General features: G+C 33.7%; 1 protein-coding gene and 1 pseudogene across 1 annotated transcript in view; both read left to right on the top strand.

Annotated features, from left to right (window-relative positions):
• Positions 1–2,912, top strand: part of LOC125852050 (putative late blight resistance protein homolog R1A-10) — a 20,673-nt gene extending 17,761 nt beyond the window's left edge. The window contains exon 3 of the mRNA XM_049531783.1: positions 2,526–2,912. The gene's annotated coding sequence lies outside the window, so the exon portion shown is untranslated. The remainder of the gene's footprint in view (positions 1–2,525) is intronic.
• Positions 2,913–3,737: 825 nt separating this feature from the next.
• Positions 3,738–6,981, top strand: LOC125852049 (putative late blight resistance protein homolog R1B-12; annotated as a pseudogene).
• The last annotated feature ends 1,606 nt before the right edge of the window (positions 6,982–8,587 follow it).

Here is an 8,587-nt window from a genome sequence, read left to right as displayed (position 1 = left end):
ATATCTACTTGGACAATTCTTTGGCTGCTACATTTCAGTCATTCCCTCACTTGAGGTACCTTGCAATTCTTGTTAAAGCATTTGATTGCAAATGGGTGTCACACCTACTTCATCTACAAACTTTGCTGGTTCGTTCATCTTATATAATGATATCCTCTTCTATATGGAAAATGTCAAAGTTGAGGCATGTGGACATAAACGAATTTCCCATTACAATATGGGAAGAAGATGATGATATTGTGTTAGATAACTTGAAGACTATTGGAATGTGTTCTATGTCCGTGGGTGACATGACTCGAAAGTTTTGGGACAAGCTTCCAAATCTTGAAGAACTCAGGCTCCACATTAATGAATTTGGTTATTCAAGCTCTGCATTGATGAATAATTTGGATATTATTTTCCCCTCGCGTCTCAAGTGTTTGTCCCTCAGTGAAATTTTCCTAACGGATGAAATAGTTTCAAGTATTGCAGAGTTGGAATACCTTGAAACTCTTAAATTGTCCGAGATATACTTTGCAGGGGAAAAGCATTGGGATGTTAGTGATAACACGTTTGTACAACTCAAGTTTTTGAGTTTACATTGTGTTTTTATGACCAAGTGGAGTTGCTCAGAGGATTCATTTCCTTGCCTTGAATGTCTTTTTATAGAAAGTTGTCCCAAGCTTGAAGAAATTGAACCATTGCAAGTTGTTGGCAATTCAGCTGTGGATACATCATTTCCCCTACTTAAGAAACTCCTCATAAAAGATTGTGAACAACTTAAGGAGATTCCTTTTAGCTTCGCGAATATTCCAGCTATATAATTGATTGAACTGATCAATTGTAATGAGTTAGTTCGCAATTCAGCTCAGAGCATTAGAGAAGAGGTAGAAATTGCTCAAGGATATGACAGACTCCGACTTCATATCACCAAGAAATACTAAAGATGGTAAGTGATTTCATTATTGTCAACTACATTGTATGTACAAGGCAAAAGTTATTTCTTCATATTTTGGCCCCTTACACCTTGTTTGATGTTGTGTTGTGTTGTATCGTACTGCATTATTCTAATGATCAATACAACATTTGGATTGATTGTATCATTCTCCATTGTTTCATAAGGTTACACATCAAGAATTTGAATGATAAACCTACAAAAAAAAGTAGGGTACCGGTAGAACTACTATGCAAAAAGTAGGGTAAAAGATAAAATATGATTATTAAAGAGAAGAAAACATTGAGTTAACGACACGATCAACTAAATCGGTTGTTACATAAAATGAAACTTTGCGTCGTTTCCTAACGATAGATTTAAATAGTACGATAAATAATTTTTTTTTTCACTTTCTGAAATTTGCATTGAAATAGGATGAACATTACATTTATTAATAACAGCTTAGCCAAGAACAACATCTCGAAAATACTGAAGAATCATTCGACTAAGCTACAAGGAGAGGCGTATCTAGAGGGGGTTCCGTCGTTTCACGTGAACCCATGCTCCCCTCTCTAGATTATATATAGTAGTGTTATATTTTTAAAAAAATATTTAAATATAGAGGTGTGAACCCACGTTAAAAGTAGCATATAATAATATGATGATGATTGGATGCACCTCTCTCAGCAAAGATAGAGATTTAAATCTCATATCTATCTTATTTTTATTAGTAACACTCCTCCAAGTGGTTATCGGTAACACTTTTGACGTTTCAATCAAATTTTCTTTTGTTTTTTTGCTTTAATCTTTCAAAATTTTCAAGTGTGTAACATTGGAAATTCCTAAAAAAAATTTAGCACGATATAATTTTTATATAATTAAATTAAATGTGTATATTAAAATTTAAAATTAGTAGTATTATATATGTTGGACCTATAATTTTTAAAATTTAACAGTTCAGTGTTAAGAACGTAAAGGTCAAACCGATCAAACTTATATCTTAGATGCATATTTTTGTAATAGTGCACCCATCCTTCCGAAATCCTGGATACGCCTCTGGCTACCTTTGCAGACATTATATCATTGCGATTGATAAAAGTTATCGATTGTAGCGATTCTGTTGGCATTTCAGCTGTGAAGATTAATGGAGTAATAGAAGACAATTGTGGGATCTCGATCCAAGTTGATATCTCGAAGAAAGACAAATGATGATGGTAAGTGATTTCATTCATTATTGTCATGTTTTTGCATATTAAAACAAAACATTTCTTCCTTGCATATTAAAGTTCAGGTGTGCAGAATAAACTATGTTATGTAATCCCACAAGTAATTAAGGTCTGGAAAAGATAGGATGTACGCACACCATACTCCTACTTTTCTGGGGGAATATTGATCAGTAACATAACTTTTAAGCTATGCCAATTGTGCTACATATTGCATCGACAACATACTTGTCAAGAAATAATTTTAACCAATAATGTCATTTTTATATAACGTTATTGTTTTTGAGTTCTCTCTAGCTACTTCCTTTCGCAATGTACTTCATTCATTTTCCTGACATTCTTCGTCTTTTTCATATTTTTAACTTCATCTTTATATACCATCCACCTAGATGTGATCTCCGAGCAGCAGAATCATTCATTGGACTTGTGAACTTCTAGTCAGAGGATACATCAGATGAAAGGTTCTGGTTTGTGGATTGATTTGCATATCAGCAAGCTGCTATTGTCCGGAATATATCAATGTCTATCTAGTTTTGTGCTTTGTAACGCTACGTTCTGATATGTATTGTCAGAGACGGAGCTAGAATTTAAAGCTTATGTATTCTGAATTATTATCACTGTGATCTGAACTATTAATTGTCATGTTCACTGTTGTTATTTGTTGATGGAAACTATATATGTGTATTGTATATATATGAAAGTATCTCCAGTAATTTCTTATCACAATTTACTACTATCTCCGTCTCAATTCAAGTGTCTTAGTTTGATTGGACACGGGTAAAAGAAATAAAGTGAGATTTTTTCGAATTTTGTGGTCTTAAATTAAAGATGTGTGTTATCTTTTCAATCTTATGTGGTCTTAAACTTGTTAGGTAAAGTGTTGAAGTTGGAAAAGGAAAGTAAGAGGCTTAAATTTGAACGGAGGAAGTTACAAGTCTAAAGAATATTGAAGAATTTTATCAAGTAGACTATTGAATAATTTTATCAAGTGTTATATGGTTTAAAAACAATTTCAAGGTCCTAAGTCTATTATTGAACATATAACTGCAGAAATATTAATGTAAGCAAGTAAAGAGTTAAAAAGGCAACATCATTTCTTTTATACTGGTTTGATCCAAATGTTAGACTTCCAAAATGGACACTTTTTGAACGCTATAGATTAAAAGGACCCTCCCTAAAAACACAGACCAAAACAAGCACTTCTCCCAAACAATTTGAAAATATTAAGGTATTATCAAATAGGTGAAGTGTCCATTTTGGTTCTTGTTTTTAGGGAGGGTCTCTTTTGGTTCGTAACATCCAAAAAATATCCCTTTTGGGGCCAGACTCCTCCAGGGAGGTTCAGTTTAGTTGGAAAATAAGTTATCTTGAAATTAGTTATTTCGAAATTATTATTCCACCTTTTCAATGTGAGAGAAAAATAATTCTACAAATTTGATAATTAAAAATTTGGGCCATCATGATGATTTGGTGTAAACACTATAAATTTGGGTTGGATCAAATTAAAAATAATTTTGTAACATGGTCCAATAAAAGAGTGCCACGTGTAATTTTATAAAGTCAACCTTGTCAATTACTAGATCTATCTTTCTCCTATACCATCAGTATTCTTTCTTCAAGATTCAGAGCCCACAAAACTTCTTTTCCAATTCTTTCTAAGAGGGAAACTATAGAGTTAACACAATCATATAGCAATTATTAATCTCTCTATTTGCACTCTAAGGTGAGATTCCTTTTTTAGCTTTCTATTTTTTTCCTTTTATTTTACTTTCTGATGAGTCATCCAATTTATGTGACACTTTGTTGTTATTTTTTCGGGAATTAATTTGACTAATCTTTGAATATAAATTAGATTAGATCAACTCTATATGAGAAGTAGTATTAAGTAGTTGTGATTCTTCTCATATCAATATGATCCTTAATATTTTGGTTTGGGTCAATCGAATAGATAGAAGATCTAGCACTTGGTCAGAGAGAATGCACGAGTTAGAATAGAGTTTTGTGATCTTGGGGAAAGCTAGTTTGAATCTCGAATAAACGAAAAATGTCACTAACATTGGGAAAGAATGATTTGAGGAATTAACTTGTAGAATAGAGATTTGGGAAAAATGTCACTAACGTTGCGATTCTTCCCATATCTATCTTAAAATTTTGGTCTCGGTCAATCGAATAGATAGAAGATCTAGCACCTTGGTGAGAGATAATTAGGCACAAGTTAGGATAGAGTTTTGTGATCTTGGGGAAAGCTAGTTTGAATCTCGAAAAACTAAAATTAAGACATAGAGATTTGAGGAATTAACTTCTAATTAACAAATCTTTCATAATGTTTCCAGTGTTGTTAATCCTATTTTAAATTTTATAAGTAGTAATTGTAACTTCCATAGATATATATTCCCTCTTTTCAGAACATGGATGTTGAGGCAAAATGTTTAATCACACGTTATTTGAAAATGTTTTACGGACATGTAAAATGTTCAAAACTATTTCTAATGCTCACTCGCTATTTGAATAGAAGAAAATGACATTACTAAGACGAAAATTATTTCATTGATTTTATGGAGGCTGACACAGTTATTAACGATAATGCAGTTTTACATGGAGAACATCGAGTTAACTACTTCTCAATGCTATTTTTCATCGAATGATGAGGAATTTGTGGGGTTTAAGGAGGATGTAGAACAGATCATTCATAAATTGACTAAAGGAACAAAAGAACGCGAAGTTATATCGATTGTTGGAATGGCAGGACTAGGCAAAACAACTTTGGCTAGAAAGGTGTACAACAATCATTCTGTTGCTGATCACTTTGATGTTCGCGCATTATGTATTGTTTCACAAACATATAGTATCAGGAAGCTATTGTTTGAGATTCTTAAACAAGCCACGGGTGAAAAACGTGGCATGATCAAAGAGGATGAGGACGTTGCAGATACGTTGAGGAAGGCACTTTATTGTAAGAGATACCTCATTGTTTTAGATGATATGTGGAACTATGAGTCATGGGAAGATTTGCAATCATGTTTCCCTTGTGTGGAAAGAGGTAGTAGAATTATGGTAACAACTCGCATTCAAGAGGTTGCTATTAAGATGAGTGATCCTTATTTACTTCGATTCCTAACAGAGAATGAAAGTTGGGAATTATTGCAAAAGAAGGTATTTAAACATGAGGGGGTTCCCTTAGAGCTAGAAAAAGCAGGATTTGAAGTTGCTTGAAACTGTAAGGGACTGCCTCTTGTGATTGTGTTGAATGCTGGCATTATCGCACAAAAGGAAAGGCGAGTCTCCGTGTGGGAAGAGTTTGCAAAGGATTTAAGTTCTCTTGGTTTAGAAGAGCAGAGTAGGAAGGCAGTTCAATCAAGTTATGACTATTTACGCGATCATCTAAAGCATTGCCTTCTATACATTGGATACTTTCCCGAAGACTACAACATTCCAGTCTCCGATTTGCTAAAGTTATGGATAGCTGAAGAGTTAGTACCCAACATCAACGACACGGAGAACCTGGAAAAATCATCTAAAGATTGCTTGAGTGATCTAGTCAATAGAAGCCTTTTAATGGTTTCTAAAAGGCGATCAAATGGTGATATAAAATACTGCATGGTTCATGATCTGATTCGCGAGTTTTGCTCAAGTAAACTTGAAGAAGAAGATTTTAAACAACGCATTGTGTCATACAACTCATCTCAAGTACCTTCGTCTCCCAAGGATCCAGCTCGGTTATGCATGTATATCCATGACAACCTTGTTAATCAATTGGAGTTGCACGGATATTCATTGGATGTGATTTCAATGGTGGACTCCGAAGAAAAGGAGTCTCTTGAATTCATTGCTCATCCGCGATTCTACTCAACAAAATGTATGGATCTTTTCTCTCTACTTGATAACTTGAGGCTTATTAGGGTGTTGCATTTGTTGGATATCAATATGGAAAGTACTTGGGAATTTCAAATTTCTCCGGCTTCCACACTTGAAAAACTCACTCACTTGAAATACCTCGCGATTTTTGTCAAAAAATTTGACTTCAAGTGGGTGTCACACATGATCGGTCTACAAACTTTACGTGTTCATTCACATCAACGTATAAAGACATCACCGGACATTTGGAAAATGAAGAAGCTAAGACATGTTGATATTACTGAATTTTCCTTTATATGGGAAGACGATGAGCAAGAACAACATGTGTTAGACAACTTAAAGACTTTTGGCAAATGTCGGGTATCTCTTGCTGATATGAATCGTAAGTTCTGGTGGAGGTTTCCGAATCTTGAAGAACTCAGACTCTCCGTTGTTAATTTTCATGGCATGACTAATCATTCTCTGTTTCCTACACCGGAAATTCATAACCGCCTTCAATCTCTTGAAATAAGTTTCCCCATTGGATTCTCAACGTCAATTGGATGGTTCAAATCAGTTTTCCCTATGAATGTGAGGTTTTTATCACTTGCTGGGATCTCATTGACAGAAGAAGTTGTTACAAGTATTGCAGCATTGCAAAAACTTGAGACTCTCAAGTTATTTTTTATACATTTCCCCAACAACAATCTGCGATGGGATGTTACTGATCGAGAGTTCAAAGTCCTGAAATATTTGAAACTAGAGCTAGTCGATATGAATCAATGGGAGTCCTCGGATACATCATTTCCCTTGCTTGAGAAACTCGTCATAAAAGATTGTGAACAACTTGAGGAGATTCCTTCTAGCTTTGCGGATATTCCAACACTACGATTGATTAAACTGATCAATTGTAGTGAGTCAGTTCGCGATTCAGCTCAAAGCATTAAAGAAGAGGTAGAAAATACTCAAGGATATGAGAGACTCCAACTTCATATCCCCAAGAACTTCTAAAGATGGTAAGTGATTTCATTATTGTCAGGTACATTCCTTCGACGCAGAATTACATTGTATGTGTTGTTATTTCTTCATATTTGGCCCCTTACACCTTGTTTGGAAGGTTGTTCAGTATTGTTTCATAATGTGTCGTATTGTATTGTATTATGTTGTATTGTATCGTACTGTATTATTCTAATGAATACAATGTATGGATTGATTGTATTGGACTATTGGCAGTGTCAGGGCCTTTCTCGTTGGGCCCAGGTTTTGATTGTTTATTCCATTTTGTCAGTCCCGCCAATGGCTGAGATGTTCAGTCGACTGCCTCCACCTTTGTGGGGGTCCCGACCCCTACGAGTGAGCATAAAAGGGAGGAGGAAAGAGGTCTTGGTGAACGGCCGTAATATAAATCATTTTCTTGAGCTTGCATACCACGGTAGGATTCCTAAGAGAAGAGAAGCCTGGAATTAGAGGAGGCTGAATAGAAACTTATTCTTGCTTCATTCTTCATTGTACGTGATTTTGTTTCTTCATTTTTTGGCCCCTTACACCTTGTTTGGATGGTTGTTTAGTATTGTTTCATAATGTGTCATATTATATTGTATTGTATTATGTTGTATTGTATCCTATGCTACTACCGTAATGAATACAATGTTTGGTTGGATTGTAGTGTTATCCATCGTTACATAAGGTCACACATCAAGAATTTGAATGATGAACCTACAAGAAAAGTAGGGTACGAGGTAGAACTACTATGCAAAAAGTAGTGTAAAGGATAAAATATGATTATTAAATAATAAATAAAGACAAATGAGAAAAAAGTATTAAGATAACAATGCGATCATACCAAATCAGATGTTACAGATTTTTCGTCACCACATAACGACAATTTTAAATAATACTACAATAAAATTTATGTAACAATCAAAACAAACATTATATTTTAACTTTTTTAGCGAAAAGAAATAATTATATTTTAACTAACAATACAATACAATACAACGAATAAAAACCATCCAAAGAAGGTGTTAGTGAAAATTCTTATTGCGCCACTAAATATCATTGTAATTTGTATGAAACACACAAGAAGATAAGGTTTTTTTTTTTTTTCCTCCTTTTTGCAACTAAATATATTTCCATCTTGATATGAAACACAAAATTTTAGCATGTTTAAATAAAACAATTCAATCTATCATTTACAAAACAAAAATGCCCCTCAAGAACAAAATACTCTTCTTTAAAGCGACAATATATATGAAGAACAAAAAAAGATTTTCTTCATAAATACTCTTCGGAAAAAGAACGATAAGAATAAATTTGAGACCAAAATTCAAATGGAAGACAAACTTATTCTATTTTTCATAATTAATAGGCATTGTTGGCCAAGAAGTCCAAATTATGGAAGTAATCAGTCACATAATTTTATTTTTGGGTCAAGAAGTCCAAAACACTTGCTAATTTCAAATTTCTTTATCCTAAATATATATAATTAGTTTTTCAACAAAGTGCATTTCAATTTTTATGTAAACTTGAAAAATGAATGTTGTTTGAATGAGGAAATGGGTGAATTTTTCATAACATATTGGCTATTGTTACATAAAATTTAGCTATTAAAAATGGG

Source organism: Solanum stenotomum, unplaced genomic scaffold (genome assembly GCF_019186545.1).
Source record: "Solanum stenotomum isolate F172 unplaced genomic scaffold, ASM1918654v1 scaffold3185, whole genome shotgun sequence".
Lineage (NCBI taxonomy): Eukaryota > Viridiplantae > Streptophyta > Magnoliopsida > Solanales > Solanaceae > Solanum > Solanum stenotomum.
This window is presented reverse-complemented; position numbering and strand designations above follow the sequence as displayed.